The sequence below is a fragment of the Choristoneura fumiferana genome, chromosome 2 (genome assembly GCF_025370935.1).
Source record: "Choristoneura fumiferana chromosome 2, NRCan_CFum_1, whole genome shotgun sequence".
Lineage (NCBI taxonomy): Eukaryota > Metazoa > Arthropoda > Insecta > Lepidoptera > Tortricidae > Choristoneura > Choristoneura fumiferana.
Window position 1 is genome coordinate 1,851,356 of NC_133473.1, and position 14,446 is coordinate 1,865,801.

A 14,446-nucleotide genomic window follows, 5' to 3' on the forward strand; every position below is an offset into this window, starting at 1 on the left:
CAACATCAGCATACGGTATGCCCATGAACGTAGAGTAGTCTCCGTCGTCTGCCTTTAATCCTCTAAGGTATCCGACATTAGAATCCACAACAGGACCCGATGTTACATCCTGCCAACTATTTACTTTTGCAACAACTCTTTTCAAATTAACAAGACACTGCACGAAAACATTTTGATAGAGATTAGATTACTACGCCGTTTCAGTGGCCGATGATTAATGATTTGGTCAGATGATTCAATTCAAAATACACTAGTCCTTTCAGTACTTTTACTACTATTATAAATCACTATTTGTTTAGTATTGTAACCATGATCAAGCCAAAAAAATTCTTCACTATGTTGCAGTATGAACTTAGAGATTTTCTGGTAACAATAAGCGTATTTAACAAATAATAGAAGATAGCGAACGAAGCGAATTGTAATTTTGGCGCGCATTTTCTTTGCATGCTTTGTTTTGCATGACTTGCCGTTATTAAATCAACAATTACATTTAATTCCGTTAACAACAAAATAAATTCCAAAATAATTATTAACGCGAACACAAGTACGACCGTCCTGCACCGAACCCTGAGCCAAAAGTGAACCTGCTCGGCGCTGCTCCGTTCGGAATGGCGTGACCGGTGTGATGTTGTTCTGCCTGCCGCGCTGCTGCGCCGTGCTGGGGGTGCCTTGGTGATAACTTAATGCTAACAGTGTCGTAATTGAGAATTATTCTTAACCTATTATCATTAATGTCGCAGATAACGTAACGATTTTGTTTATTATCGCTATTGCTATTACGTTTATCAATAAGAATGGAACTAAAAATGTATGAAAGGTCACTTACTTATTATTTTATTGCCTTTCTTATTCTGTGTAATGTGTCACTGGTGATATAAATAAATTATTTTCTTTCTTTCTTTCTTTTCTTATTTGCTCTCTTTCATGTCAATGATGTTACATACATCTGACTGTATAGGCCGGTCAAAATAGTAGACCAGAAATCAGTAAAATGCAAGTAAGGGCTACCAATACTTCTGTTTTATAATTAAAATCATTGCCAATAGTGTATAGGTATGCAAGTTTGCAGCCTTGAAAACCTGTACAAACTTCTTAGCAGTAAAATTCGACGTTTCTGCTCTAAAGTTATATTTTTGTCATAAACGTAGTACAATAATAATTTAAGTTTCAATGGCAGCTACTTAAGTTTTATGACCAAGTAATCAAAAAAAGGTCAAGTAGTAAAGTGTTAATTTCTCTGAAGTACTACGAAATAATCTAGCGATGATTCACCTACATCCGATTGTGATTAGAATAGGTAATCTAATCTTGAATATTTGCTACGGCATTCAAATTAAAATTTTATCATTTTCAAATTATTTTGGTCATTTATATTCTTCATCTTATTCAACATGTTACTTCGCTGGACATTCACTTTCAGCATTTAATTTTAACAATGTTGCAGCAGTTCCAAGAGTTCATGAGCTAGATGATGGGCCCGACCTCGTGGTGAACCTTACTGGCTTTAGAAGCATAAGACGAATGAGGGCAGAAGATGGAGATTACACCGTGCTGACAAAAATAACCCTTTGGTGTAAGTATGAGTGAAATGTGTTTAAATTTTATAACTGTGAACTGAACAATATTACTTACTTCGCTTCATGGACCCAGAAATCTATTGGGAACTGTAGCTACCAGAAACCTCACTACAAAAAAACTGAAAACAAAAGCTAGAACGGCAGAAAACCTGACTACTCACTCGAGATTACGGGTTCAAACCCCGATTTGGGTAAATTTTATATGATAAAATACGATAGTCTAAGGGTTTTGGGTGTTCAATAAGTAATAGTTCCCATGATATATATGATACATTACGTGCTAATTTTTTATTTATTTTACGGCAGCCAGCCTTATGGGCACCCTGCCAAATAGCAGCGATTTTGGGAGATTTTAAATAAAGGTTTTTTGGTTTAGGAAGGTTAGTTTGACTTATTTTTTCTTTGTTTTTTTGTAATAAGGTATTTTTTTTTTTATTGTAGGTATATCTCGTATTGTGTGTTATAATAAAACAAAACGAGATTAAAAAAACGTAATGGTTAAATACAATATTATAGTATTTATCAGAGCCTTTACTACCCTAAAAGTTCGCGGTTATAATGTAGTTGGGAAGTAAATTTTTAGTTATTATACCCTACTCATATTATAGATGTGAAAATTCGTGAGTGAGTGAGTATGTTTGTTACTTCTTCACGCTGAAATGGCTACACGGATTTGGATGAAATTTGGCAAAAAGTTAGTTTATAACCTGGATTAAAACATAGGATACCTTTTTCTCGATATCCCCACGGGATAGGGTTAAAAATCTTTGAAAATAAAACCGCTGGGCTTAGAGCCATGAAATTTGGTACGTAGGTTTGCTGGACGTCTGGAAAAACACATAAGCTACTTTTTATCCCGATATTCCCACGGATAGGGAAAATCTTGAACTAATAACCGCTGGGCTTAGAGTCATGAAATTTAGAAAGAAAGAAAGAAGACATTTATTCACTTACACAGAAGACACACATATACAGCAAATTAACACAAATAAAATAAAAAATTACAGAAAAACACATGAAAACATTAAATAATCAATATACACAATGTTGTGTGTCCTCGCGAAAGTGAAACGGTCGCTGACTCAGCATTATGCTGAAGCGTTAAACGCCTGCAGCGCTGATTTCTGCCAGAACCGTCTGTGACTCACGGAACGATACAAATATATAAATAAATAAACCACTTATCTATACATACACAATAAACTTAAGAGAAAAAATAATAATAACTATAACAAACCAAGAAATAAATAAATTACAACGAACAATAATTAAAAAAGAAGAATAAATGGATTGTTTAAAAACATCAGGCATCATCAGCATCATATCAATGTGGTTGGCATGTCAAAGTGCTGGATAGGGAAAGGATTTTTGGAGCGTCAATAAGTAATCCTTCAGCTTGCGCTTGAAGGTATACCCACTACACGCTCCTTGGATAGGGGGAGGAATATCATTCAGCACTTGGACGCCGCAAACTTAAAACTTGAAATTTGGTATGTAGATAGCCGAACATCTGGAATAATATGTTTTTCTCAAAAATGTCCGTAAAGTTGACATTATTCTTTACATATCAGAAGGTGAAGCGCATAGTTTGATGGTAAAAATTAAAAAGTTAATAAGATTGCAGGCGCGCTAGCTCGACAATAATGAATTAGCGCGCCTGCAATCAGTCACTTTTTTTTTAAAGTTAAAAAGGCCATGGAAATGTTGGCACAAGTCGTATACAGCCAAGTCTAATGGCCGGTATCAGATATTTTGTTGGAACTCCGGACTTTTTCTATTGGGTCTGAAATAGCTTGTTGGTGTTTTCGGTGGAAAAATACACCTTCAGTTTATTTTTAATGAAAAAGGCGGGAAAGCATAAGAAAAATATTGGAATAAAATTAAATTTTATAATAATATATTTTAAGAAAAAGTTTGTTCTATTTCAGAATTATTCACCATTTTTGAGAAAAGCTTTATATTAGTCTCGGCTGGAATAGCAATTGCTGGCTTCGTATTAGTTAAACGGACTCGCAAGCTCGTCCGTTTAATACTCATACTCAGCTAGCATTGCCTACTTCCAGGCCACGACAATAATCTACTATTATACACTAACTAAACTACGTCACCACTACAATAACAAAAATAAACGATCTATGAGTTGAGTACAGGAAGATAAATGGACGCGTCGCGTCCTCTCTGAACAGAGGCTTATTAAGAGTGCTAAATTACCGAAGCCAATCAAGGCAATCGAGTTAGACCATACTTTCCTCAACTTATGAATTTCGATGAAGCTGACGCGAATTGAATTCTGTAATCAGTGATCGATTTAATTGAATTTCTTATGAAACAATTAGACGGTGGGGTTTTTCAATGATAATAAGTACTAGCTGTTGTCCGCAACTTTGTCCGCGTTGAATTAGTTTAACGCTATCGGCCGCGGTAACTATGCAATTTTCCGGGATAAAACTATCCTAAACCTTTTCTGGGGACTCAAGTATCTGTATACCGAATTTTATCTAAATCGGTTCAGCGGTTCAGACGTGAAGTGGTAACAAACAAACAAACAGACTGACAAATTTTTCATTAAAATACGATTTCATTTCCCGAGGAACAGCGCACGATAACCGAACTCCACGCGGGCGAAGCCGCGGGCAAAGTCTAGTTAGGACATAATTCCACTTGTTACCCAACTGCCCGGAGAATGTTACGTTTTTCAGTTGATTTACTAATGTATCGGCGAAAATTATTTAGCAAATTATTAACTCCCAACTATTTATCCCATATTTTTATTTTGGCGAAATGTTATTTCCCAACTCAACGTTTTCGCACTGATATCATTTTCCAACTAATGATTCATAAATTATTATTATGCAAATTATTACCTGGAATTTTTTTTAAGATGTCATTTATGTTTTTCGTCAAATGTATTGATTGGCATACCTTAATTTAGCAACTTATTGAATGGCATCCAACCTACTTTTAGTGTCATTTATCCTGTCTGCTATAAAAAAAAACCTAACATCGAAGGCTAAGGCGGGAGCTACGCTCCGCTTCGCTCCCGGCTTAGCCTTCTGAACCTAAACTATCCAAGTCGCTTCTGCTCTGAACCGTCTTGCTCGCTCGCTTCGCTCGCTCGCACAAATCAAATTACAGTATAACTATGCAATGTAAAAATTGCCCAATGTTATTTGAAAATTTGTTATTTGCCTAAGCCAATCATTTGCTACATAATTATTTGCCACATAAATGTGTGCTGAAGTAAAAATTTTGCAATGTAAAAATGTTGCGAAATAAAAAAAATGCGAAGTAAAGTTATGCCAAATATTAGTTTGCAAATGAAACTTTGGCGAAAGGTTGGTTGCTAAGTGAAATTTTGCGAAACATATTTCGCCGAAAAGGCAGTACACCTTTTCAGTTATTTATAATGTTCGACTATTAGAAAATTAGTTACGTATATACTTTTGAACCATTTGATTCATGGCCCACCGTAGAACGTTCTCACAGTAAGTATCATAATAAATTCCCTTATATCTGCGATGTCACTATGACTTTTTCTACGAAGATCCACAGTGGGTCAGGATTCACTTGGTTCGAGGGTACATACGAGTACAACCGAGGGTAAGGGAAGTACTTTATTATCATCATCATCATCAGCCGGATGACGTCCACTGCTGAACAAAGACCTCTCCCTTAGAACGCCACAATGAACGACAACTCGCCACTTGCATCCACCGGTTTCCCGAAACTCTCTCGATGTCGGCAGTCCACCTGGTGGGAGGCCTGCCAACGATTAGTCTTCCGGTTCGTGGTCGCCAAGGACTTTTCTCCCCCAACGGTTATCTGTTCTTCGAGCGATGTGGCCCGCCCATTGCCACTTCAACTTGCATATTTTTCCAGCTATGTCGGTGACTTTAGTTCTTCGACGAATTTCCGTATTCCGGATTCTATCGCGTAAAGAAACTCCAAGCATAGCTCTCTCCATAGCTCGTTGCGTGACTCTGATCCTCTCTAAAAGGCCAACAGGCAAGGACCACGTCTCAGCGCCATAAGTCATCACTGGCAACTGTGGCAACACACACTGGTCGAAGACTCTAGTCTTCAGGCACTGCGGAATATTGGACGAGAAGACTTTACTTTATACATTGGCATCAAATTTTAATCAAAACTCACCGCCTGGGTTGCGTGCGACCCATTTATCTGTTTTTAATCAAGAATGCAAACAAAGCGGGCGCCAGGGGACTGATAGTGGCGCGTGCTGTGGTGCCCGCGGGCGCCAGGTCGGCAGCGGGCAGTGTTGCGGACAGAAAATCAAAATATGAGAGTAATGTTAAAGATGAAGGCTCGTACAATAAATATTGAGCTTATATAAGGTAAACGTACTAGCTCGTCACCGCCCCAATGCTATAGATAGATAGCAGGGAGAGAGCACCGCTTTTTATCAATAAACAAATAAATAATAAATATCATGGGACACTTGACACCAATTGACCTAGTCCCGAACTAAGCAAAGCTTGTACTATAGATAAATACATACTTAAATACATATTAAACATCCAAGACCCGAGAACAAATATTCGTGTTATTCACACAAATAAATAAATAAATCTAGTCTTTTTTTAGTTATTTTTTTATGAAATAAAACCTCAAACTTTCCGATGATACGTATTTTTCAGCGGTCAGTGATAAAAAAAGTTCAAAATATCGGAAAGTTTAATCCGTTTAAATTGCTTTATTGAATCACTATAATTACGAATACCTTTGTATTTTATAACTTGCGAAAACATCCCTCTGAAACCACTTAACATTAAGTAGCTTGTTTGCCTACCCATTGATAAAATAAAAGGTAAAATATTATTTTGTATTCCTTCAGTTCTTACCTAATATACCTAAAGTATTTTATAATAATATTCCAAGCAAAAATATATTTACAATTATGTATTAAATCGATAAAAAGCGATGCTCTCTCCCTACAATCTGTCAATAGCCGCACGCAAAATTCCGGGCCCTTAGTCATTAGCAATACCTAGAGATGACAGCAGGGTATCGTCTATTGGGCATTAGAGTATCGAACACTCGGACGTTTACCTTAATATAATAGATAGAAATAAATACGAACTATAAACAGGATGCCACTGACCATGGGGTTTAAAATGCAAGGTTCGATTCTACTTGCATAACTGAACTACTTTTGTTCTACAACTTTTTAAAGACAGTACCTGGGCGACCGAGCTTTGCTCGGGCTAAAACTCGGTAACAAGTAGGTACTCGGTATCAGCAGTGTTTTTAACCCCCGACGCAAAAAAGGGGTGTTATAAATTTGACTGCTGTTTGTCTGTATGTCTGTCTGTGGCTGTAGCTCTTAAACGGGTAGACCGGTTTGAATGCGGTTTTTTTTATTTGAAAGCAGGTTTTCTAGCGATTGTTCTTAGATAAGTTTCATCAAAATCGGTTTAGCCGTTTTTGAGATATTGCACTTTGAAGTGACAAAGTCGGGGGTATTCCAACTCTTTCTTGGTTAGGGTCATTTTTGTTTCCGCTGGAGCTGTGGCTCTAGCCGAACCGCATCGATGCGTGCACTAAATTTGCACCAGCAGACGTTTAGCTGCAGCGTCATCCGCGCTATCGCGACCTGCGCGTGAGTTCAGTAATTGCGTAATTAGTAAAGCCGTGGTGGCCTATTGGTTTGACCTATCGCCTCTCAAGCAGAGAGTCGTAGGTTCAAACCCCGGCTCGCACCTCTGAGTTTATCGAAATTCATGTGCGGAATTACATTTCAAATTTACCACGAGCTTTACGGTGAACGAAAACATCGTGAGGAACCCTGCACAAACCTGTTGGTTCAATGGTGCGTGTGAAGTTCCCGATCCGTACTGGGCCCGCGTGCGAACTATGGTCCAAGCCCTCTTGTTCTGAGAGGAGGCCTGTAGCCAGCAGTGGGACGTATATAGATTGGGATGGTAGTAAAGTCTGTTCGCCAAGAAAATAATGAAATTAAGAATTAATAATCATCTCTAAAATTAAATTAAAAATAATTATTTATGTATTATGTAGAAATACTTTATCTCATCATCATCTCGGTCTATTTACCTATATCCCACGGCAAGCCACACGCCTCCTCTCACACTGAAAGCGCTTGAGCTGTGTAGTTCCTACGCGGGCCCAGGAATTTCGTCGCAGGAATATTTAAGTTTTCTCACGATGTGTTCCTTCACCGTAAAGCTCATTATAAATTTCTTTAAAAAATGAGTTTAAAAACATAAATCTGACTAGGGAAAAAAAACGAGCTATAAAGAGTATGAAGCAAAAAAATGTTTTTTCAAGAACTATAATAATAATATAGTACAAAATTAATTTGCTTCGCCTCGACCACAATGAACCTCCGCAAGGTAAAGCCTGATTCATACAAGCAAGAAAATATTCTTGTCCGAAATTCTTATATACAGCCAACTTTACCTTAAGGATTGCTTACTTAGCAATTCATTTAATAGTGGCATGCAACCAAGGCTCTCCTCGGAAGTCTGCAATGTGTACATATAAGAATTTTAGATTAAGAATATATATATCCTTGCTTGATTGAATCGGGCGTCACTTTGAAGAGGTTCATTTTAGTCGCGGTGGAGCAAATTTTGTATAGTTCTTGAACATTCGTTTCATACTTTTTAGAGCTCTTTTTTTCCGTAGTGGGGTTTATTATTTTTTTAATTAATTAATTTATTACAATATTGTTTTTCCTTGCCCTGTTTATTGTTTCTGTTGGGTCAAATCTTGCATTTTGACCCACTTCCAGTGGTTGGATTGACTTGAAATTTGGTACGGTCAGCATCCAAAATAGCTGCATACTTTTGTACTTTGTCGTTTTACAGCAACGCACTTAACACCATACAAACTTGTCAAATGTGTTAAAACTACAAAGTAAAAAAGTGATCCGCTACTTTTCTGCAAAATCAAGTAGGTACGATGGAATCGTTCCTGTGTGAAACTTAATTTATGTACTTAATCTGTAATGTCACTGTGTCCAATTTTTTTTTACCCTATTCACCTATAGTAGGTACCAGCTTCGTAAAGATCGTTGTACTGTAAGAAATGTTGCAATTCATTAAATACTGAATACTAAGGGGCTGTTTCACCATCCATTGATTAGTGTTAACTGGCGGTTAGGTGTGATGCCGTCTCTATTTGTTTTGTTCGAATAGAAGGCGACGGCACCACATTTAACCGTCGGTTAACGCTAATCAGTGGATGGTGAAACAGCCCCTAAATAAATTAGTTCCCTCAATTCTTAGGATAGTAAATATTATATTGCATTTTGTATAATGCTCGCGTCCAGTACAGCCCAGGGACGGAATTTCGATACGTCGACGATAGTTCCGGTACATTTTTAATGAACCGAATTTTCGATAGTGCACGTTTTTGACGCGGCGTAACGTACGAGCGGAAAGCTGTTTCAATTTATTCTTCACACCCAAAGTCAAAAACTTTGACATTAAGCCAGCATTGTTATTTAGGTTATGTTTAGTTTAGTTAAGTTAATTTATTCATTCAATACATCATTACATTATAATTTACATAAATGTCAGTTAAAGAATTTGTATTGAAATCGTCAAAAGTCATATGATTAGTAATAATTATAAAAAATAAAATTCTAAGCATGTCATGTGAATGGAAACAATTAAAATTAGGCTGGTTATGACAAGCACTATTGAATATCAAGCCTTTTACGAGTACCAACTGTTCGGAAAAACCTTTGTTGAGAAGCACCCCGCAAGAAACTTAACTTTTATTTAGAAAAGCGCGTGGCATTGCACATCTTTGCGTTTAATGGATCGATAATAGGGCAGTGATATGAAAGTTTTTTTTTAAAGAATATTGCAATTAATGTTGCAGAGCTTAAGTAAAACTTGTATGTGTTTTACCGACTCGTAGAGGAATATTTCTCAACAATTAGCTTAATTTGATACGGTTACAAGAATAATAAAATATTAATATAATGATATCATCAAGAACCCACATGCACAATTTTAATGTAAGATAAAATATACTCGTAATAGAAGAATTCTGTATTAACACCGCAGAATTAGATGAGTTAGCACTAGCCCAAACTTTTCTTTCACACATAATCATACTGAAACATGAACCCCTGAGGCTACAGTAGTCTAAAGGGGCTTCTAAACGGGCCATATTTTACTGCAATTTGTGGCCGACAACTACAGCCGTCCTTTTCTGACACCGTACGCAAGAGCAAGATGCAAATAATGTCCGGCCACAAATTGCAGTGAAAATGTAGCCCGTTTAGAAGCCCCTTAACGTACTCGAAACCACAACCACGTTCACCATTTCTTGGTAAAACGCTCGAAGCGACTAAATCGCTGGCGCTAATATTTCGCACCACGCCCTACATAACAGGTAACACAGGCTCCCGGCGGCCCAGTATGTTGCTGCTGACATTTATTTATACATATAAATACGAGTTCAAACACTGTAAAATTTACATTCGTTGAAAATTAAAATTTGCACTGAGGAGTTTATTAATTTAATTTACATCATTTACTCAGTAAAATGGATCGAAAATAGTTGGATGAGACGAAACGCTAATTTTTAGTGTGATTTTATATTTAATTGTCAAAGTCGCTAAATTTTTCCGCATACAGACAGATAACAGTAAATAAGTAAGTAGTAGAGATACAGTTAGCACAAAACAAAAGCAACCATCAGTGCGGTTTACTTTTCTTAGTACAGTTATATGTAGATATATGACGAAGGGGACGTTTCATAGCTGACAAAATGATCACATCGCTGCAACTTATGCCTGGCACCACGTTCATGTGACAACTGATAACAATGTCGCTGCCGCTCTTGCCCTGCGTCACAGCCACCCGGCAATATTCGCTCTACTAGCCCATACAACGTACACGTTGTTTAACTTGATCACATCACAACCATTCACACCCAGCCTTCGGATTTCATCTCGTCTATAGAAACGCGCTTTACCACGGTAACCGCGTCGCTGCCGCTCCTGCCCCGCGTCACAGCCGCCCAGCAGCTGACACACTTGCAATGTGACGTCGATTTGTCGCGTCTTCGGATTCCCACAAGTCCTATAGAAACGAGCTTTAACCGGTAACCGCGTCGCTGCCGCTCCTGCCCCGCGTCACAGCCACCCAGCAGCCGACACACTTGCAATGTGACATCGATTCGTCGCGTCTTCAAATTCCCACGTCTCCTATAGAAACGCGCTTTAACACTTTAACCGCGTCGCTGCCGCTCCTGCCTTGCATCTGACGCTAAGACTCCCGGCAGCGCCGTTTGCTACCGCTTACTAATATAGCTCTACTATAGTCCATACAACATACACGTTATTTAACTAGACCACATCGCTACCATTCACACTAGTACCCTTAGTGTAAGTTTTCGGTTACAAAATACGTCTCGATCGCGTTCGCGTTAAAATCTCAATTTGTATGGAAACACGAACAGCGCCTCTAGCGGAACGTTTGCGATGTTAGTGTTTCCATACAAATTGAGATTTTAACGCGAACGCGATAGAGACGTATTTTGTAACCGGAAACTTACACTGGTACAGCCTTCGAGTCATTGCGTCTTCGGATTCTTACATCTGTAGAAACGCGCTTTAATACGCTGGCCGCGTCGCTGCCGCCCCTGCCCCGCGTCACAGCCGCCCGCAGCTGACGCCGACTCCCGGCGGCGCCGTTTGCTGCCGCTGACATTTATCGCCGTACGCGTTAATATAATTTACGGCCCTCCAGACTGTTAAAAATTGCACATGCACTGATAACATAGAAGAAATATCCTCTTAACGCATAGAGTATACAGTTCTATGAATTTTATAGTGATTCAATATGAAGGGTCCACGGAAAGAACGTGTCTAGTCACATAAGCAACTTTTTGAGTTATAGCGGTTTGAAAGTTAGTCATCACGAACAATTACTATGGTTACCATTTATTTAAAAGATAAAAAATAGATTTTATGTTGTTTTCAGATTATTTCATTCAGTGGTAAGTCATAGTAGGTACTTTGTGAGCTCTACATTTTGAGATTAAAATCTCAATTTAAAAAAAAGGTGACTAGGCATGTTCTTTCCGTGGACCCTTCATATGCTTTAAGGGAGTTCATTTTTTTTTTTTTTAAACGCTTAGTTCTTATTTTCCGTGATACAAGAATTAACCACACAATCAGATAGAAGATATTATTATGTTTCGTGTTACAACGGAACTTTGTCCGCTCAGACGTTTCGAATGGTTAACTAGGTAGGTACTTCATCATCACCACGGGCTATAAACGCCCCACTGCCATACACATTTTTTGCCCCTGTTACAGGGCCCACCCGGTACTATTAACGAGTGAGACGGACGGTTTGATTTTCGAATTTCGTAAAAGCCCCCCTGTATCAAACACGCCTGTCCAAAAATAATTGGACACTTTAATTTCCTTTTGATACTAAAACCTTCAATTTCATGCGTAATCTTTACAAAATATCGAGAATGTCAAGGCAGTCACGGCAAGGCACACGTGGCGGAAATTATTTCTTGTCCCAACTTGTTCTTACTTGTTGAGTTTATTTTATGATGTGACATGTTGGCAATAGTTATATGTTTCTTCTTCCCATTCCTCTCCTATCGTAGGTCCCATCATGGCGCTTCTGATTTTGGAGGCCGCCGCTCCAAGCAAGAAACTGGTAGGTACTGCAGTTTTTTTTTAAATTATTTATTTACTCAAATAAAAAAACAAAAGAAGTACAGAAATACTTATAACTATAAACCTCTGCCAAACTGCGTAGCAGTTTGTTGGCAGAAAGTGTAGAACTCTCATTCACTATTTTGAATACTTTAACACTATGCCGGCTGCGCAGGCGCGGCGCGCCGCGGTCCTTGGTTACATTTTTATTTTTTAACTTGAGGGTGGATTTACGGCTACTTTGCGCATCGCGCCGTGCGCATCGACACCGGCTGTTTAAGTATATTACAACATTATAGTTAATGATACATCGTGCGCATCTCACAGCCATGCCCGCATATTTACTTGGAAGTACCACTCATATTACACTCATATTATATATCTGTAGGTACATACATACATATAACCATAGTTGAACCAGTCTTGTAAATTCTTCGCCCCAAGGTGTCTTTGCCTGCCCACGTTTCTCTTTCCAGCAATCTTCCCCTTTCTATATTTTTATTTTCCTCCGGGACAATATTCCGTCGAGTTTATAGAGTAAAAGAACTCGCGAACTTCACAAATGTAATATAATGTTGATAGCATTTTTGTACCTTTCCTCCTGTCCGACTACACGTCATTATATTTCATCCTTATTATGGTTCTGTAGGGACGAGAGAAGAACCTTTTCTCAAAAATGACTGTAAAACTCAACATTATTCCTTACATATCAGAAGGCTAAGTGCGTAGTTTATGGTCTGCGAGAAATTAAAAAGTTAAAAAGATTGCAGGCGCGCTAGATCGACAATAATTTATCATTGTCGAGACTCGAACTTTTTAAAAAGTGAAAACGGCCATGGAAATGTTGGCACAAGTCGTATACAGCCAACTCAAATGGCTGCTATCAGTTATTTTGTTGGAACTCCTGACTTTTTTTATTGGATCTGAAACAGCTTGTGGTGTTTTCGGTGGAAAAATACACCTGCTGTTTTTTTAATGAAAAAAGGCGGTAAAGCATGAAACATTTTATTTTATTCATTAAATTCGGGTTTTGTTCCGCGTACCTTGATTTTAAAGCAGCTCGAAACCCGAAACCCCTGAATTTAATTCATAAAATTAATAATGAAATGACCGCGATAGTCTAAAATAGTGGTAAAAATTGTATTGGAATAAAATTAAATGTCATTATACATTTTGTTGAGCAGAGGTTTATTCTTATTTCGTCTTTTTTTTCCGTCACCATTTTTTAAAAAAGGCTTTATATTAGTCTCGGCAGGCCACGACAATAATCTACTATTATGTATGTATGTTATTGTACAAAGGCGAACAATACAATACAATACAATACAAAGACTCTTTATTGTACACCAGACATAGTAAGCGATACAGAAAACAGATACACAGAAAAAAATATTACAAGGTGAGCAATAGGCGGCCTTATCGCTTAAGAGCGAACTTATCCCTTTAAGGGACCTCTACTATTCAACCTTCGAGTGAATGAATTATATACTGAGCGGCAAAAGATATGGCCATCAAAATTATGTATTATGCTGTACAGGTTATGTTGTATGTAGTGGGCCAAATATTGTGCTGCTGAGTATAGTATATAAATAACTTTTGTACTGCCGCTAAAAAAAATACACAGATTAAATTAAGAAATAAAGTTAATGGTGGTTGGTGGTCGACGACCAGATGGCCTAGTGGTTAGAGAACCTGACTACGAAGCTTGAGGTCCCGGGTTCGATTCCCGTGTCGGGGCAGATATTTGTATGAAAAATACGAATGTTTGTTCTCGGGTCTTGGGTGTTTAATATGTATTTAAGTATGTATCTATCTATATAATTATATTTATCCGTTGCTTAGTACCCATAACACAAGCTTTGCTAAGCTTACTTTGAGACTAGGTCAATTGGTGTGAATTGTCCCTTGATATTTATTATTATTTTATTATTATTTTTAATGTTTTTTGTCCAGAATGCGATTATGAAATATTCAAAATTGAAAATAGCTGGTAAATTACCTAGAAAATAGCTGGTCAGTTTATGTTTTACAATGCAACTTACGGAAAAAAGGGTACAAACTCGCACCTCGGCCTATGTGCCTCCCACTGCTACGCTGGGCACAAGGATCTCAGAATCAGTGGGATGTTTGCGAAGTGCCAAATCCAATTTAGAAAGAAAAAAAATAGAAAGAGACAGATACGTAAGGTATTTCA